Source organism: Gigantopelta aegis, chromosome 9 (assembly GCF_016097555.1).
Source record: "Gigantopelta aegis isolate Gae_Host chromosome 9, Gae_host_genome, whole genome shotgun sequence".
Classification (NCBI taxonomy): domain Eukaryota; kingdom Metazoa; phylum Mollusca; class Gastropoda; order Neomphalida; family Peltospiridae; genus Gigantopelta; species Gigantopelta aegis.
In genome coordinates this window covers 54,959,138-54,978,656 of record NC_054707.1, presented here as the reverse complement: position 1 = coordinate 54,978,656, position 19,519 = coordinate 54,959,138, and the positions used below count along the sequence as shown (strand labels likewise).

The 19,519-nt window shown below is 36.8% G+C and overlaps 1 protein-coding gene across 3 annotated transcripts in view; it reads left to right on the top strand.

The window, feature by feature from the left end:
- The first annotated feature begins 4,557 nt into the window (after nucleotides 1-4,557).
- Nucleotides 4,558-19,519, top strand: part of LOC121382266 (involucrin-like) — a 145,872-nt gene continuing 130,910 nt past the window's right edge. For 2 of the 3 annotated variants that reach the window (XM_041511832.1, XM_041511828.1), the window contains exon 1: nucleotides 4,558-4,664. The gene's annotated coding sequence lies outside the window, so the exon portion shown is untranslated. Of the gene's footprint in view, nucleotides 4,665-15,132; nucleotides 15,329-19,519 lie in introns of those variants that run through there. The other variant, XM_041511829.1, reaches the window with a different exon arrangement.

Here is a 19,519-nt window from a genome sequence, read left to right as displayed (position 1 = left end):
TTCATAACCACCATACTCCATTTATTAATGATATTTTGTAAAAATAATTGACATGGATTTCACTCCATCATGGTTCAGTTAAAGTGGTGCAGTACCTAGATTTGACATGGATTTCACTCCATCATGGTTCAGTTAAAGTGGTGCAGTACCTAGATTTGGTTTCCAACAATTAATGTCATTTTTATTTGTTATCCATTTTTAGAGAAATAGGTCCTTAAATTCATGACAGTATGCCTTGTCAAAGTTTCCAGTGCTTTAATTCACATTTAAAAATGTATTTATTTGTAATAAATAACTACAAATTATTCACTACTACATAATTATCTTTGCATAATTAACTTGAGATTATCAAAATTGTAATGTACTGTCACTCTGTGTAAATAATTCCAACAGAATCTTTGACTGAAAATATGAAGTACATTGAAAAATCTTCATCAGCAAAATTGCAAGCAGTCATTTGTCAGTTTGGAGACGCGGTTCACATTCATACTCTGAAGTAATGTGTTACTCTGTCAGTGGCGGGACGTAGCCCAGTGGTAACACGCTACCCTGATGCACGGTCGGTCGGGGATCGATCCATATTGGAGGGCCCATTGGGCTGTTTCTTGTGCCAGTACACCACGACTAATATATCAAAGGCCATGGTGTGTGCCATCCTCTCGCTGCATATAAGATCCCTTGCTACTAATGGAAAAATGTAGTGGGTTTCCTCTCTAAGACTATGTCAAATATCCCTCACTTTCTGTCCTGGAACGCGTTTCTGTCTGTGGGGAAAGTGCATCTGGTGGCTGTCACTACCAGTCTTATGTATTACGGGTTTTACAAAAACAATGGCTACATTTGTATGATTTCCTACAGAAAGATGTAGCGGGGAGGGCTATATGTTCAACAGCAAAAATCTATTTTGTAAAGGTCAGACTAATGTAGTGTCGGGGGTTACTACTTCACCTTTGAGCAGGCACATTTGCAGGGTGATTTATGGTAAAAAAATCACATCCACCAACCACCAGCTCTAAGTGCATTTGTTTTTCAATATATTTTCTGGGTTAGCATGACCCGACCTCTACAAAAACTGTGCTTGCCACACTTCAGACCCACCTACCCCCTACAGTTTCCTGCATACATGCCTGCTTAACGGTTGCATGAACCCATTTCCTACTCCAATCCATGTTACAGGTCTTAATTGCTAGAATACAAAAACTGTGCTTGCCACACTTCAGACCCACCTACCCCCTACAGTTTCCTGCATACATGCCTGCTTAACGGTTGCATGAACCCATTTCCTACTCCAATCCATGTTACAGGTCTTAACTGCTAGAATACAAAAATTGTTAACACAAAAAAAATAAAAATTGATGCCATTTTTGTTTATCCAGCAAAGGATCTTCTATATTCGCTTTTCTATATACAGTATAGTACATACCATGGCCTTTGGTGTACCAGACATGATGCAGTGGTTGTTTTTTCATAAATGTTGGCAGGTATGATTGCCTAGGTGTTTTCATCGGTAATGAGTGTCTTCTTGCAATACCTAGAATACATATTTGTATATTTTGTATTTAAAGTAACTTAGAAAGTACAGCATACAGCATTAGTGTTTTTACACGGGTAGTGAGTTATGTACTGATACATGAGTCTAATGCAGTGTGTTCTAGTGGTGTCATTAAACAAAACAAACTTTACTTTATGAAACAAATAAAAAATATATATATATATAAATTTACATTTGTGGTTTGTTGTTTATAAAATGTTTGTTACTTTAATTTCTGCATTATATATTACATCGGTGTTTAATGTTATGGAACATTGTGTCAATTGGAGAGTTTAAAAAATAAACAAAACACAAATTTTAAATATGTCATTCCACAATGTTGTTTGAGAATTTACTTCACATGTATATTTAGACTGATTCTTTAATATCAGTGGTTTTGGTTAACCTTAGAGGTATTCTTAAAAAATCCTAAAGACAACAGTTGTGTCCTTCACCAATCAAACTGGGAAGCGTGTAATTAGCTCAGTGTGAAGGGATAAGCACTGTATTTGTGAGTCAAAGCAGACTTGTGGCCAAGTAAAGTAAAAGTAAAGTTTGTTTTATTTAACGAAGCCACTAGAGCACATTTATTTTTTATCTTATCGGCTATTGGACGTCAAACATTATGGTCATTCTGACACTGGGTTTTTTTTTAGAGGAAACCCGCTGTTGCCACATAGGCTACTCTTTTATGATGGGCAGCAAGGGATCTTTTATTTGCGCTTCCCACAGGCAGGATAGCACAAACCATGGCCTTTGTTGAACCAGTTATGGATCACTGGTCGGTGCAAGTGGTTTACACCTACCCATTGAGCCTCTCAGGGTTTGGAGTCGGTATCTGGATTAAAAATCCCATGCCTTGACTGGGATTCAAACCCAGTACCTACCAGCCTGTAGACCGATGGCCTAACCATGATCCCACCGAGGCCGTTTGTGGCCAAGTTTGCCTTCATCATATGGTGTTTTTGTGGTGGGTTTTTAAACATCCATTAGTTAATGATTAATAAATCGGTGTGCAAACTTAACATGATATAATTAATACTGAAAAATAAATCGAAGGGGTTCATAAACAGTGATGGAATTTACTCAAGTGTTGAAACGGCAAACAATGTACAGGTTATTCAGGGAATTTCAAATATTGATATTGTCAGTTGTCGATATATCAGAAATGCACACAACTGGATATAAGGAACATCATTATACAGGTAATATCTTTACCTGTAATTTGATTGTTTTTTATACCAATGTTTAGACTTTAATAATAAGCAGACTTGTATTGTAACCAAGGATGATTTTTTTTTTTTTTTTTATGGTTAGTTTGTGTCTGTTTCTTTTCATTAGTGGTAGGTAAAGAGTAAACCTGCAAAAGATCTTATATGCATTTCCCCCATAGACTGGGTAACGTTTAACATTAATTTTTAATTTTTTATATTATTATTTAATTTTTTCCCTTGCTGCATTAGAAAAAATGTAGCAGTTTCCTCAGATGACTGTGTGTCAGAATTATCAAATGTTTGACATCCAGTAGCCGATGCTTAATTAATGTACTTTAGTTGTGTCATTAAAACAAACTTCAACTTTTTTTTTTTTTTAAAGCCACCGCCCCCTTTCCTTTCTCTCCTTTTAATTCCATCTCATTTCTTACCAATCTGGCAACTCCTATATTTCAACTTCTTTTGCTGTCCACCTCCACATCTCAGTCCTCGTCTCCAAGCATGACGGGTGCTGGTCTTTTGTTACTATCGGTGCCATTTCCAATCAGCTTTAGCTGTGGGCTTGTTCAGTAGTTACTAATGGCATTGTTAAGAGGAACTTGTAATAACCTAACATACTCCCCTACTACTGGTGTAGTTATTGCTGTGGGTCAGACCAGCGTTTTATCAGCGGCAGAGGACAAGGATGCCAGGTGGGGGTTTACCATTACTTTTGACATACCAGTCCTCAGATTTGGATGGGGGGATAATCAGGATGAGTTCAACTATTGTTATTGCACATCAACCAAGCACTAAACACTGGCCACTGAGCATTTTCACTTGGGATTCAAAAAAATTCAAAAACATTAAAGTGACAGACCCTAGTTTTTAAAGACTGTGTATTTTTCACTGTTAGAGTCGTTTTTGATAACTTAAATCAAACTTTACTTTGATTTTATTGTTAAGATAATTCATTTCCGTATATCCGAAGTGCTTCTGGTCATCCTGGTGTTTTTAACATCACAATTTTTTGTTTATAGGCCTATAATTTTTTTAAATGCACGTGTCTGAGAAGTAACTGGTATGGAGTAGTTTTAGTCTAGTTGTAAGGGTATTTCACCGTCACAGACTCATGTTTCACTCTGCTGTAACTTTATTCAAATATGTTACAGGTTTGTAGCTTAATTAACTTAGTGTCCATTTTTACGGGTTGAGACTAGGGGCTGTGACTTCAGACCACTGTTTAAACGCCCACACACAATTTTTTCTCATTAAAAAACAAAACAAAACAAAAAACATCTCTTTTTGAAAAAAATAAAAATTTCATTGAACCTTTGGTTCACGCGTAATTTTATTTTTACTAACTTTCCAACTAATCGTGATATGTTCAATTTTGTACCGTATGCTTAAATTAAAAAAACAAGAAATTGGGTGACAAAAAATTGTTCTTATAATTGTCTTTTTTTTTTCTTCTTTTTTTTTCCCCTCCCATCATGAAATACAGAACTGGGAGTTGTTTCCCATTTCTGTGCTGTTAAATCTATTCCCTGGAGAAAAAATTCCTTATATCGGCGAAACCTCACATCTGTCAAATTTGTCGGCTGTTCCATTTCCCTCCTTCCCTTATTTTTTTTTTTTTTTTTTAAATCGTCGATTCGTTAAAAAAAAATTATGTTACCTCTGATGAAACAAGACAAATTACATATAATTTACAATATTTTTCACTATTAATGTTATCGTAAAATTTGACTTCAATGAAATAAAAACCAACTAATAATATAGTACACTGGTATAAAGGATACCGGTTAAAACTAGAGGGAGGCAATAGGAACAGCGTGGTAGGCGGAGCTGACTCACATGGCTGTCTGATTCAGTGTAGGTTGTTATGAGTTATTAAAACCCATTTAGTACTCCGGAAGCAGCTAATAACTTACAATCGGGTAAGTGGAATATGCGTCTGTTTTGATATCACTGTATAATATATGATATAATATATCGCACTACACATGAAGGATCTGCGCGTGCAATCATTGTTTTGTCAAATTGTCGCTAGTTCAAAGTTGGGTTACAATTTCACGAATTTGATACACCATTGAAGGCAATTTTTTTTTTTAATCCTTGTCTACATGGACGAATGGAGAGACTGATTGAATGTGCATGGATGTCCGAATGTCGGGATATTCTAGTCAGGAATATTGACACACATTTGTTATAACGACTTGATAAATGCATTATAATATAATAGCGATGCAGATTGCGATCATTTTCTTTTCTTTCTGTTTGATGAAAGTAAAAAAAGAAAAAGAAAGTGTAACATGATCCGAAAACAAAGTTTATTAATTTAAAGATTTTAATGATTTCTCTTAAATTATGATTATTGGTTTATTGCTTGGGCAAATGAAGACCGCTATCTGTATCATTATCAATATCAGTACATCAATGATCTTATTACAGTTACTTCCCTTTGATCAAGTGTATAATACTGGCTGCATTCAGCCAGAAGAAGTAAAAAAAGAAAAGAAAAAAGAAAGCATTTACTAGACTTTTTCATGCACTGCAGAAAAACCGTTTTGTCACACTGGGGGATACAGAATGGGGTTCACGTGGGTCCCATGATATACCTCGCCCATTTGAAGTGCCCTTTTTAATGATTTTAACATTCTATACCATAGATTTTATAACTAGTATGGCACAGGACATTGACCTTCCCACCCCCTTTTCCCTCCAGATATCTACATAGTATCAGCTGCCTGCTGGACAAGTGACTTCATTTTTAATTATCCTATCAGTTGTTATGGACTATCACACTTAAAACATGATTAAAATGGTCAGGAATGCATTTAAGGGTGCATTGGTGGATCCAGAGAAGGGCTCATGGGGGTCCTGTGACTTTTCACCCCGCCAATTTGAAGTGCCATTTTTAATTATTTTAGGGGTTTTTAAATTCATCATCCACAATACTAAAATACTAAATTGCTCTGGAAATGTGTCCTTGAGCCTCTTTGTTTCACAAGTGAGGTGGGTGGGGCGTTCCAGTGAACTCACTACAGAGCTCAATCCATTGGGCAACTCGGCTCATTTACATTCGGCATACTTTTGAATTCTGTGCTGTGCATTATTTAGTAACAAGTTTAAAAACATAAATAAAATATTCTGGGTCTTTGATCAGCGAAATGTTTTTATTTGGTTTGGGAAAGGTAATTGAAATGGATAAAGATATTTTATGTATGTTTTAAAATATATTATAATAATAATAAAAAATGACTTTGTTATCATTCACAATTATATAGGCCTATGCAGTACAAAATTAAGGCCATATAGGATCAAAATCTAGTTAATATAAAATTTACAAAATTGGGGAGGAAATTGGTATACATGCCTGATGCAATGCATATATCAAGTGATTTCAGTATTTTTATATACCGCTCACTGTCTTAAAGCAGCAGACATTAATTTCTGAGGTACATACCTTTTGTAATGTTGAGATTCTTTACTCTCGCTTGAACCGAAATACATTCAATTTGCCATAAAAATTATAATTAACTATTTAACTTTTTTAAGCAAAAAGTTGTAAATATTTGTGCACGTTAACACTTCAAAAAAGTGTATTAGCCAAGAATATTTTACTTTGTATTATGTAAAACAACTGTGGTAAGTAACGTTAGTTTATAAAGCTCCCAAATAGAGGGATCATATCATTAAACATAGGGAATTTATAAGTTGTTGTTTGCCAAATATGAAATGAACTTGAATTTGGCAAGCATTTTTCATAATAAATTCATCAAACAGGGCTGCCGATATATGAATTTCAACCCCTGCCAGACTTACAATGTAGCCTAAAATAACTGGGATGCATTTACAGTAAATGGGCAAAGTAAATAAATACAGCAGGACAAAAAGGTCATCCTTTTGTATTGGGGGGGGGGGGGGGGGGGGGGGCAAGTGTCCTTCACTAGCTGCCCTTCACTAGCTGCCCTCTTCAGCTATATATATAGACCTGCCAAAAAAAGAAGAAGAGAGAATCATCATATTTTATAAGCCTAAATTATTAATTTACGGTTGTTTCACCAAACTTGTGAAAATACCAACACAGTTGTTGTCCTGCATGTAAAACTAGTTACTAGTAGTTTATGCCTTGTCTAGGATGTAGTTTGGTGATAGAGATATTATGGGTGATAGGATCAGATGCCTTTAGAATATCCCACCAGGTTTTTATCACATCCCAATCGGTGCCCCATACTTGATATATAAAAAAACATAGTATGTAATATGCAGCATATATTTCGGTGAACCGTTCAAAGTTGCACCCAATTTCATTCATAGATCTTTTTTTTGTATTTTAATCCTACGGGACATTCAAAATTACATAGCACCAAAACTACCCCCACCCCCACCCTCTACCAACTCTGATCGGGCTGCTGGTGATCCCTTGTACCTGCCAGTGCGTGTAGGTACCTCTCCCACCCACCCCAATCCTTTTCCTATGCTGGACAGAGAAGCTGTCCAAGGCTGGCACCTGTGTCCATGACAAGCATGCGCTACAACAGCTTGCTCTGAATGTGCATGTAAAACACTATGTCCTGACCTGACCAGTATGTAGCAGCACTGTTGTGTTTGTAGAGAATTGCACAATAAAGACCCTTTGATGTTCTTCAGTTGCAGTAGTCTGTGGCAGCAGCAAGTTTCCTTTCTATCCAGACCTAATGTTTTAAATTACAACCATGTTAGCTACATTTGTAGATACAGGGCTCAGACTTAATGATGTCACAGTGGCGGGTCGTAGCACATAATCGTAACTAAAATGTGTTGAGTGTCTTATTAAATAAAACATTTCTTCCTTTCTTCTATTACTTATGGTGCAACCTCTGCAATTGCACACAGCAATCAGCAATACTATGGAGATTTTAATTCTCAATGGTATTTCTTTTGCTATGGACTATATTTGATATTGTTTCTTCCTTGGCTTGTTTTTTTGCCATGGACATTTTCTTAATTATCTAGGGTTTGTGGTGACCCATGAGATCTCTGACATGGGACCAGCATTTCGCTTGTTGGTTGTGGTGACCCAAGTTTGTGATTGAGATCTAGCTCTGATATGGGACCAGCATTTCGCTTGTTGGTTGTGGTGACCCAAGTTTGTGATTGAGTTTCACCTGCTGGTTGTGGTGACCCAAGTTTGTGATTGAGTTCTAACTCTGACATGGGACCAGCGTTTCACCTGCTGGTTGTGGTTAGGTGTTAAGCGTCCACGATCATCGTCTGCTTAAGGTCTTACAATCTGTTGGAAGACTCTGCAGTTGTTGACCAGTCAGTCAAAAGACCAACACTGTGTCCAAACACTGGGCCTATGCTCCAATATTTGCACACTGCCAGGGAGACGGAGCAGTTGGCAAGTGTCGCAAATCTCAGACTTCGACACAAGTGTGCAAGTGTCGTGACACAGGTCAGACAAATTTTAATACCAACATCCACTCGAATATGGCTTGTATTTACAATGTAGTTTAATCTGTTGACCCGAGTTCACCAGTGTGTACATGTATATTGGCACTTTGTGTAGTAGTGGTGTGCATGTACTCACATCTTGGGCGGGATGTGACGCTCTCTAGGGTCGATCCCCATCAGTGGACCCATTGGGCTATTTCTCATCACAGCCAGTGCACCATGACTGGTATATCAAAGGCCATGGTATGTGCTATTCTGTCTGGGATGGTGCATATAAAGGATTCCTTGCTTCTAAAAGATAAATGTAGCGGCTTTCTTATATCAAAGACCATATATCAGAATTAACGAATGTTTGTCATCCAGTAGCCGATGATTAATAAATCAATTTGCTCTAGTCGTATCGTTAAACCAAAACAAACTTTAACTTTATTCACATCTCACATTTTATGTTTTTAGTGATCTCATGATCAATTATGAAATCTTTAAGTCATTGCTATGGAAAGTGCTGTAATTATTCCTACAGTTTAGATGGTGAAATGTGTGTGAAATCTGCTGGGGTTTTAAAAAAGAGAAAGCATATTCAATAGGTACTAAAGGTAAAATCATGAAATTTATAGGGTCTCTCCTGGTGATGACAACAGTACATGTTGGTGCATATAGTCTGAATATAATTCAAACTGTTCCCAAATACTAATATTACAACTAATTGTGTTCCTGAAAATTGATTGGTTGCGGTATTTCTTAAACACCCATCTGAGACTCTTGCGAGAGAACCCATTGTAGACATACATTGGAGGTCACTTTTGAGACTTGTGATTGGATTCACCATGATGATCAATGGCCCAGTCCTCACAGCCATACAATAAAATAACCATGACAAGAATTTATTGCTTTGTGACATATACGTTAATTTGCAACTGATTGCTGAATACGTTTTTAGTTGTAAAATTTCTTTTAAACCTGGTGTTTGAGCGTGTATAAGAAAGACATCTAATTAAAATTAGCTCCACTGGTTAATTACTATTACATGTGGATCTAACAGCAGCCCGTTGGAACTCATGTCCAGTTGACCTTTCATTCGACCAATCAAAACCTTACTTGCAAAATCATGCCAGTGATTTGAAAAGAATTGAAAACATTCAGGATTATGCCGAGGGTATACGAAATGATTCGGGTGAATTACAAAGTATGCTGGAAACTAATTTCAATATAAAATTTTATATAAAATTCGTTTCAAGACGGGGGGGGGGGGGGGAAAACCTTGATGGTATAGCCATAAAATCTGTTTATACCGGTACTAGTATACAATCCAGAGTTTATTAATGCACTTCCCCCCCCTGTTGTTTACTATTGAAATAGAACAACAAGTTCGCCTATTGCATAAATAGTCTCGCACGATATTTTTTAGAATGTGTATGCTCCTGAATAACGCTGTAAAAGGCGAAGTGTAATTGGTCGATATTTAAATTTATTTATAGATAAAATGTCACCTGGACATGGGAGTCCACGCAATGCTGTTAGATCTACTGGTAGACCAGTAGAGCTAATTTTAATCAGATTGATAAGAAACAGTATGCTATATTTATTTCCGTTATATACTATTTATCTTACAAATCATGTTGTAAGATAAATGGTTCCAATATCCTGTCATATTATATAGTATTCTCTGTGTTATGTATGAAGTTAATGTTTTCTACAAGTTTGGGTGTGACGCATTCATTATACCAGTGACTCATTATTGATTTACAAATTTTACCAGTACAGTCAAACCTGTGTTGATCAGCCACCAAAGACAGAGTTAAACACTGGTCCTTTTAGACAGATGGTTACTTAATACAGGTCAGTTTGCATTATATTAGTTGATTTGGGAGAGTAAAATGGATGTCTTCTTAATTGAGGTGTCTGCTTCAGCAGGTTTGACAGTATTCATTAATGTATATATTTATATATATGTACATACATTAACCGAAATTTGTTTTGTTTATGATCAGGAAAATAAATAAGTATTGTCACGGGTCTCCCCAGGTTTTAATAAAGACCTGTGACTGCATATATGCATGGTTTAAAAAAAGTTACTGTGTGAGCAGAACAGTTTACAATATTATCTATTAAACTGAAAAACAGTTTTCAAAAATTAATTTAATGAAATTTGCCATTTCCTATAAAATTTGCAATTGACGAATTTAACAAATATATCAAAGCTACAGTATAGTCCATGGAACGTTTTATTCAGTGTCGCATCGCAATTCGTTATTGAGATTTTGGAAATCCTTACATAATTCTAAAACGTTAAGACTACCACACACGAGAGCTTTCAGCTCCGCAAAAAGTTACTTGAGACTTTTTGCTCAGCTGATAGCTCCCATGTGCGGGCGATATTGAGTTTTTTGTCTCACATATTCATGAGGAAAATATCTATCGTGTTTGATATTTTTGACCTCGTGTGGCAAAAATCTTACCTTGTGCACGTTATGTGAGCTATCAGCTGAGCCAAATTTACCAACTGACCAGGAGCGGGACATAGCCCAGTGGTAAAGCGTTCACTTGATGCACAGTCAGTCTAGGGTTGATCCCCGTCGGTGAACCCATTGGGATATTTCTCGTTCCAACCAGTGCCCCACATCTGGTTTAACAAAGGCCGTGGTATGTACTATCCTGTCTGTGGGATGGTGTATATAAAAGATCCCTTGCTGCTAATCGAAAAGAGTAGCCCATGAAGTGGCGACAGCAGGTTTCCTCTCTCAATATCTGTGTGGTCCTTAACCATATGTCTGACGCCATATAACCGTAAATAAAATGTGTTGAGTGTGTCGTTAAATAAAACATTTACTTTTACCAACTGACCAATGGAAACACTAACATTGCATCAGAATGGCGTCATTGTGTAGTGATTTCCCTAGAAATTTGGCACGGCATGGTAGACCAAACACTTTTGGGGAATTTTCACCATTTTCAGGGCACTTGTTTTTCATTAAAAATACACAAAAATTTATTGAAATAAACATTAATGTAATTTATGTGCTTGCTTTAATAAATAAATGGCAGAAGATATAGAAGGCATATTTTATTAATTAATAATACCTTTTTGGGTGTTTTATAAAGGAAATTTTAGAATTAATTAGTGAAAAAGGCTTGTTTAATCTCAGGGCAGCATGGTGCTGATTAAGGCAAGATGGTGCTAGACTACTGAGGCATGGTGCTGCACAATGCTAAAACAAGCATGGGAAAACACTATTGTGACAGTCGTAAACAAACTAGTTCAGCAATTAGCTCATCATGTACAGTGAAATTGCTATGAGTTATCAGCTGAGCAAAAATGTATGAAGTAACTTTTTGCTCAGCTGGTAACTCTCACCTGCAGTAAGCTTTAAATAGTAGTCAGGACTCAATTTTTCAACTTATTACTAACTGTCTCTAAATCAAAATTTTCAAAGCAAAATGTTCCCTGCCCTACAGCTGCCAGTCTACCTTGCCCTCACCCACCCCCTCCAACTATCCAGCCATGTTTGTGAATGTGCCCTATAGGTATGTTCTTACAGATGGTCACGGGTCAGTGTTTAGAAAAACCAACAGTTTGTACATGTCTCAGTCCCCATGTATCTGTAAAGCTAGTAAAGAATGTTGCTGCTCTGCAGCCAAATTGAACAAGCCTGGCAAGGATTAGACTTGAAAATTTCTCTCAATTACTTTGATGTACAGCCAATAGTTTTAACCATTCGTGGTGCAATGAGTTCACACAGCAGTTCTTCACATACAGACAGTGTATTGTGACCTCACAGCCATCGATGTTGACTCCACATCAGAAAGAATGAAAGAAAGAAATGTTTTATTTAACGACACACTCAACACATTTTATTTACGGTTATATGGCATCAGACATATGGTTAAGGACCACACAGATTTTGAGAGAAAACCCGCTGTCGCCACTACATGAGCTACTCTTTCCGATTAGCAGCAAGGGATCTTTTATTTGCACTTCCCACAGGCAGAATAGCACAAACCATGGCCTTTGTTGAACCAGTTATGGATCACTGGTCGGTGCAAGTGGTTTACACCTACCCATTGAGCCTTGCGGAGCACTTACTCAGGGTTTGGAGTCGGTATCTGGATTAAAAAGCCCATGCCTCGACTGGGATCCGAACCCAATACCTACCAGCCCGTAGACCGATGGCCTAACCACGATGCCACCGAGGCCGGTCCACATCAGAATACATGTAGAGAGGTTTTCAAAGTGGAATCCAAAGTCAAATCAATTCATAATGTACTTGTGTACCTCAAGCTACTAACTGTTTTTTAAAAACATCTTCTCTTTTTTTTTCTTTTTTGTCGCCTTTATTTTCCAATCTGGATTGCTGTACTGTAACCTATAAGCTGGTAAGCATTTTATCAGTTCATCTGTGAGTATTTTTGAGTCTTTGTTTGTGAAAGTTTCATTGCTGTTAAATTGAGCGTCCATATAAAAAATATAGTTCTGGTGTTGGGGATGAAGTGGGGTGGTTACTAATTCACCTTTCAACTGGGATGTATAGCTGACATATTCTGGCCACCTCAGGTTTAGTAATGGGGACTACTTCCCCCTGCCTTCCTACCCTCCCCCTGCCTTCCTACCCTCCCCTTACAACATCCATGCCTCTGTCTGTTCTCCTGTTGTTGTCCTACTTGTAATTTTTTAGAGTTGATTAAAAAAACAATAGTTAAGCCTTTGTTAACCATGCAGTCATAGAAAAGGATAATTTTTATTTTTAGACAATTAGCTGCTTTGTACAGTACAGGTCAGATTGTACCATTCAGGGGAAAAGACCAGAGGTTTCATAAACAGGTGGTCACTTAACACAGATGGTCACGATCAGATTTGACTACAATATGCAGATTAATTCAGAGTATAGATGGGTACTTGCAGGTCTGACTATACAGGGTACAGATAAATTGGGTAAGGAAAAAAATGGTCACTTAACATGGGTGTCCACTACTGTAGGTCTGATTATACAATGTACAAATGAATTGGGTCAGAAGTAAGGTGACTGCTTAAGACAGGGTTCCATTATTGCAGGTCTCGTATAATATATAGATGAATTGGGAGAAAGGTGGCCATACAAGACAGGTGGTCACTATTGCAGGTCTCACTATATGATACAAATGTATATAGATGGTATGGGATGAAAGGTGTCCACACAACACATGTGTCCACTTGAGACAGTTTAAGAATACATGTACCTCATCATCTACACATGGGTAATAAAATGTTTTTAAATTACTATTCATTGCAGCCATTGCACCACGACTAGTATATTAAAGGCCATGGTATGTGCTATCCTGTTTGTGGGATGGTGCATAGAAAAGGTCTCTTCCTACTAATAGTAGTACTAATGAAAAAATGTAGCGTGTTTCCTCTCTAAGACTATGTCAAAATACCAAATGTTTGACATCCAATAGCCGATGATTAAGAAATCAATGTGTTCTTTTTCTTCTTTTTTAAATTACTAGTCTGGCAGCTTCTTTTTTTTCTCCTTTTTTTTTTTTTTTTTTTTTTTTTAAATATTTTTTTATATTTTCTGTCACTTGAACCATTAGACATGGGAAGAAACGTTCCAGTAACTCCCGAAACTTGGACAACGTCATCATCAGACAGTGAGTCACATGTCTAGGAGGACACAGTCAGTGTTCTAACATAATTACTGGCTGACATTTAACTCATAGGTGAGCTCTGTTGTAGAACTTGTAAATGGCTTGGTGTCTGGAGATGACAACAACAGGGGGGGGGGGGGGGGGACAGAACAACTTTATTTTAATTTGATTTGATGAGTTGGTTCATATGTCCATTTTCCATTAGTGCCCCCTCAAAATATTTCCTGGATCTGCTCCTGTGCATTCATACAATTCCCACAACTGGTATATCAAAGGCTGTGGTATGTGCTATCCTGTCTGTGGGATAGTGCATATAAAGATCCCTTGTTACTAATGGGAAAATGTAGCAGGTTTCCTCTCTAAGACTGACAAAATTACCAAATGTTTGACATCCAATAGCCAATTGTTAATAAATCAATATACTCTAGTGGTGGTGTTAAACAAAACAAACTTTTTACTTCTTTTTTTCCCGCATCCAATTCCAACATTATAAATTTCCATGGATTCGTCATGATTTAAATTGTCTAAAGTGGTTGAGATGTGAATACATGTAGACCACTAATACCACTGTGCCAATACATACATTTTAAAGTATAATTTCCTATAGCAAAATCTATATGCAATAAGATTGTGGAGATGTTTCATTTTGTAATGATCTTAAAAATTATAATATAATATGAAATTGAATTTTAAAACAAAATAATTTTAATAAATCAAGCTAATATATTTTTACTTGGTATTTTTTCAGCAAAATTTCTGTATTATTATTTCCATTTTAAACTAAACTTCACTTTTTAAATAATTTAAAAAAAAGTTTCAGTTTATTTTGGTCGGACGTAGTGCTCCTGTCAATATTTGCCTCAGAGCAATTTTTTGGAAGGCTTCTTTCTTTGTCTTAGTCTAGACACTGGGGATTCCCCTTTGTGAGTCATGACCTTGCATCATTAGGCATGCCTTTCCATATATGGTAAGGCTCATCACAACTCACAAGGTGGGATGTCCTCCACACTCCCCTCTGATTGGCTACAGGCCCTTCACTTCTTCTGGACCATTCCCAACATTCTTCCCCTCAGGGGTGATAGGTCTGTTGCATGCTACAATAATTACTATATTCACTCATGCATGAAACAACATGAATGAGTAAGCTTAAAATAATCGTATTGACTGTTCCAAGGGTAACTGCTTTTGTTTGTTTATACCGCCTTACACAATACATTGTCGTGGGCATCCAAGACACATTTTTCTTGTCGGCCTTTTAAAAACAGAAAATTTGAAAAATCTTCATTGAATTCCTGAGCCAGACAATAACCTGAGCTGGGTTATCAGTCATCTGTTAACACATACTTGAATGCATGTCTCTCCATAACACTATTCCCCGTCCACCAAACCAGTGATTAATTCTTTCTCCGACAGAGGGAATTTCTAGGATTGTCCTCTCAGTGTACTGGCTGGCTTATTTCCGTGTTTTCGCCTGTAGGAGACAGTATAGCATAGGAAACCGTAGAGCTGTGTTTGTGGGACTGATCGACTTAGTAGAGTAAGTACATGTAATACCAATATTCATGCTTGTGGTTCATTTGGGGAATACAGTCGTTAGACCATCTATGTGGTACTTGCCATATATAATGCTGGGTCATGTTATATATATGATATATACGTCAAACTGTACATGCAGGTTTAGGCATTTACAGTGGTAAAGATACATTTAAGAAGGCTGTGTGTGTAATTTGATCTCTCTTTGCCAGGCATGTGTCTCTTTGTTTCTTTATAAATGTGTTTTGCCTGCATGTATGTACATGTAGCTAGTGGGTTTAAATATTTGAATCATATCCAAAAGACCAAGCTTATCCATATCAAGTTTTTTATCTGTATTTTTTTATTGATGTGTATTTTAATCTCAGTTTAAAATAACAAGAAATGATTTTTTTAAATATAGTGTACATGCATCAACATAATACAGTACTTGCATATATTTATGTAAGACAATAACGTGTATAGATGGAGGGAGGCTAGGGGAATGTTATGAAAGGTCATGCTATATCAGGCCCGTAACCAGGGAATGTGTGATCAGTCCAAATGTACCCCTCCATCCTCCAGGATCTTTTTTTTTATTGGTGCCATTTTCAATTGAAGATCTACAATTTTTAAAATGCAAACACACACACACTGTGATGCATCACCCATCAGGTAATCATACACAACTATAAAGTTAAGTGCTTATTAATATAAATGCTGGTAGATACTGGGTTCATATCCTAGTACCAGCTCCAATCAAGAGTGAGTTTAATGACTCAGTGGGTAGGTACGAGTATATAAGGCCACTATACACCAACATCTCTTTCTTTAACCACTAATAAATAACCGCTTAACTAGAACAGCAAGCTTGAACCATATTTGGATATAGGCATGAAAATCAGTATAAACAACAACAACATAAATTCTGTTTTATAAAAAAAATAATAAATAATATTTGGTGGACGTGGGTTAATATATTCATGGTTTCTTGTGCCACGGTTTAATTATGTATTGAGAGTTGCTTGGTCTTGAGAGTTTTTTCATGCTTATATGCCACGAAGGTTTCGAGCATGTCTATCCCAAGTCCCGTCTCTGAGTTGCCAATTTTTATTCTTAAAGCTGCCAATTAAGTTGCCATGGTAGATGATATGAAGGTACTTATAACGGAACTGTTTTACGTTGTTTTAATTGTTTCTGCATTGATTGGTAAACTGTAGATAAGAAACAGCGTCTTTTGGCAACTGCTACCAATGGGCGTCTTAGCTCAGAACAGGGGGGATAATAAAACAGGTGGCGCGTCACTCATTAGGGTCCAACAAACTCAGACAATAGCTGTATTTTTTTCATTGCTTTGTCATTCCTTGTTATACCACAATCATAACGGACCAAAACCGTATCGGCTCTGTACATGACGTTCCTATACAGCACGGTTCTGCACAGGGCGGTCTATAGTATACGCTGCAGTTACCAGTCGTTACCAGTTGACGTTTGTTTACACGTGTACTGAGATATGGGGAGGGGGGGGGTCAGTAAAATCAGTAATAATAAAGAAAATATATGTATATTGTGGATAATAGTATTAAAAAATATATGTAGTGATGACGGCTCTGTACAAGATGTTCCTACACAGGGCGGTCTAGTATTTTTATACTAAGATATGGTGGAAAACACATTAACAGTAAAGGGAATAAATATATATTTTGTATCGTTCCTACACAGGGCGGTCTAGTATTTTATATACTTAGATATGGTGGAAAACACATTAACAGTAAAGGGAATAAATATATATTTTGTATATAAAGAAAATATATGTATATTTTGGATAATACTCAGGGAAAAAAAAAAATATATTTAACGTGTGTGTATTAAAAAATATATATAGTGATGCCGGCTCTGTACAGGATGTTCCTACACAGCACGGTTCTGCACAGGACGTTCTATAGTATACACTGCAGTGAATGGTTACCAGTTGTTACCAGTTGACATTTGTCATGTGTACTGAGATATGAGGGTGGAAGTCAGTAATAATAAAGAAAATATATGTATATTGTGGATAATAATCAATAAAATATATATGTGCATATGTATCTTCAATGTCCCTAACTGCGTTATGCTTCAAATTCCGTTCACTTTGTTTTCTCGTGCACGGTTCGCGCAATCAACATCCGATTTGTTGTCATCGGCATGTCGTTCATTTATGAGGTTTTTCTTCACAGTTCAGGAACATTTTTATAAACAATAAAGTTGAGAAAATTAAGTATCTAAATACAAAACTTTACAAACCCCTAAAACCATTAATTTTACTAAGTCGTTTTTGTTTATTCCTTAAAATTACCGATATCGGATCCACATGACTCGTAGAAATTGACTTAAAATGGAGAAAGACGAATTAACTTTCAGTGCGTGTCACATGACCTCACACGTGCCAGATCGACAAGGCCAAAGAATTTAATTTTTATGATTTTTAGGACCCCTGTTGTTAGAATTTGTTTTCAATTATTATATTCGATCTGCAAAAGGTATGCTATATTTTTGTGCCTCTGTTGTAGTGAATAGTATTCATAATACATTCATAACAGTTGTAAATAATTTTGAGTATATAAATTTTGTTAATTTAGAATAAAAAATAATTGAATAAATTAAGTGTTCGGCAGCTGTGCATAATTAAGAAACATATATTTTTTCATGTAGTTGTCTTAAAAAAGAAAAATGATGAACTGCACATGCGCATTACGATACTTTTTGCAAACGCATGCGCCTGAATGCAGTTAAAAACGTCGCACTTTTTTCTGTTTATTCTAGGGTGTTTCACTTTTGTTTACTAGAATGGATTTGTTTTACATCCAAATTGTTGATTTTTTACGTTAAATGATTAAAATCTATTTTGTTTCACGTATCGTAGCTGAAAAATGTAGAATAATATTTCCGTAAATATCGTATTCATGTTTTTGTTGTTAGGTGAACGCAGTTTGGGACGTCGATGGTATAACGTGTGCGTGTGTAGTATTAAAAAAAAAATATATATAGTGATGCCGGCTCTATACAGGACGTTCCTACACAGGGCGGTCTAGTATTTTATATACTTAGATATCGTGGAAAAGACATTAACAGTAAAAGTAATAAATATATATTTTGTATAATACTCAATGCGTTCGTGTTGACACTGTATAAAAACGTGTGCATGGGTACACTTTGCCGCATAAAAACTCAACTTTGCCACCCAAATTTGTTTTTTTATGTACTTTTCCCAATTAGATAGACAGTAAGAAAAATGCAACAAAACACATTCTGATATATAAAATATTACTTTACTGTTAAAACAAACTCAGTCACTCAGTTGGTCGCTTATAACCTGAAGCCAGTCAGAGACAAACCAGGTTTCTGGGACCCTGTCGATCGTCGTGCCATCTGGAATAGAGTTATCTCCACCTGTTTCAGCTAAGACACTCATTAACAGCAAGGGCCTTTCAAATATTATGTAATGCTGGTGGGTGGGGGGGTAGGTGGATGTAGGTCCAAGCGTTATGTGGCATTACAAGGGGTGGGGGGGTATTTACAGTATTACATAACACACTTTTTAATCATTTAATTTCTTTTTTTCATAAATGCTCTGTCACGGCGACAATGTTTAATGTAGTTGTAGCACACACCTCAGCTATTTGGGCTGTCTGTCCAGTACAGTGGGTAAGTGATAGAAGTCAGTGTATAGTGGCCTTGCACCTATGCACCGAGTTGTTAAACTCTCTCTGGATGGGAGCTGGAACCGGGATGCAAACCCAGTACCTACCAGCCTTATATCCGATGGCTTAACCACTACACCACTAAGGCCGGTGTTCTAGTATTAGTTTTAGAATGACTATAGCTAAATCAAGCAGTTCACTGATAGGAATTGGTCATCAAGCAAGCGGTCTGACTATTGGCCTACATCCACCTAGAGGGGCAGGACGTAGCCCAGTGGTAAAGTGTTCGCTTGATGCACGGTCGGTCTAAGATCGATCCCCGTCGGGGGACCCATTTGGCTATTTCTTGTTCCAGCCAGTGTTCCACAACTGGTGGTAACAAAGGTCGTGGTATGTACTATCCTGTCTGTGGGATGGTGCATATAAAAGATCCCTTGGTGTTAATTGAAAAGAATAGCCCATGAAGTGGCGACAGCGTGTTTCCTCTCTCAATATCTGTGTGGTCCTTAACCACATGTCCGACGCCATATAAC